Raw genomic sequence first — 1,136 nt, 5'->3', positions numbered from 1 at the left:
GCTAGCCAGTACGGCACTCTGCGCACTCTTGCTTGTCCTCTTCGAGCGACGGGCCTCTAAGCGGGGTTGTATTCCGGTACGACACATCGACTGGTACACATTGCACGCACTAACGATCTCTCTGCACTGAATGGAACTCATTCATAACCACCGTGACGGGAGACTTTGCTAGTACGCACGATACTCTGCGCATGTGCACATGTTTACAACCCAACCAACTTAAGCACCTAGGGAAGTTGTGATGCCATCTGAACACCCACCGACTGATGCATTGAACGGCTAAAGTTGACCTTCAATCGAACTGGCACTTTGCGGCGTGGAGGCAGTTGCGCGACCACTCTATCCCAAACCAACAAAGCATGGTGTATCCTAAGTGTTCGGTACAAGCACACCACGACGGGACACATTGAACGGTTCAGCGATCTCTGCACTAGTGGAAGAACTCCAACGTGATACGGGAGACATTGCTCTAAACCGAACGGCATCTCTGCGCGTTTACTTGACGCACCCCAACTTGGTCAACTGTTGGACTTTCGTAATCACGGCGGGACACATTGAACGAGCTCTAACGGATCTCTGCACGCATGGAACATGGTGGCGGGAATCATTGCTAGAACCGAACGGCGCCTCTGCGCGATGTACAAAGCAACAGGAACCTCGTATCGGCTGCCGAGCCGGGCTTGAACAACGGACTTTCACCTCTAATTTATATCAACTCACCACTCCCGAGGATCGCAGAATTGCTTCTGGGTCCCGTATCGTTATTGCGATTCGTGTTTGCATTACACTACATTGAACTATTCAACTTGTTTATCCGCATGGCGAACATTTGCTGCATAGAACATTTAAGTTCCACTTCGCTCTCCTACGTGGGTCTGAGCTTCGCTCTCAGGAAAAATATGCCACATTTGGTAGGGAGACCCGGTTTCATCACGCTTTGTGCCCTGCACCATATATACCCTCATAAATTTATTCATTGGTTAGTCCAAGAACACCAGATCATGCACCACTACCCATAATAGCTCATCGAGCTTAGCGTGAATCCTTCGGGTTTCTAAAGTTCGATTGGTCTTGCAGAGTTTAAAGACAACGAAGCTTAGTTTCAAGCAATGGTTAATATACGCGTATTCAAAACC

This window comes from Anopheles arabiensis, assembly GCF_016920715.1.
Source record: "Anopheles arabiensis isolate DONGOLA chromosome X unlocalized genomic scaffold, AaraD3 X_pericentromeric_contig0019, whole genome shotgun sequence".
NCBI lineage: Eukaryota > Metazoa > Arthropoda > Insecta > Diptera > Culicidae > Anopheles > Anopheles arabiensis.
The sequence above is the reverse complement of the archived record's forward strand: the minus strand, read 5'-3'. Positions refer to the sequence as shown.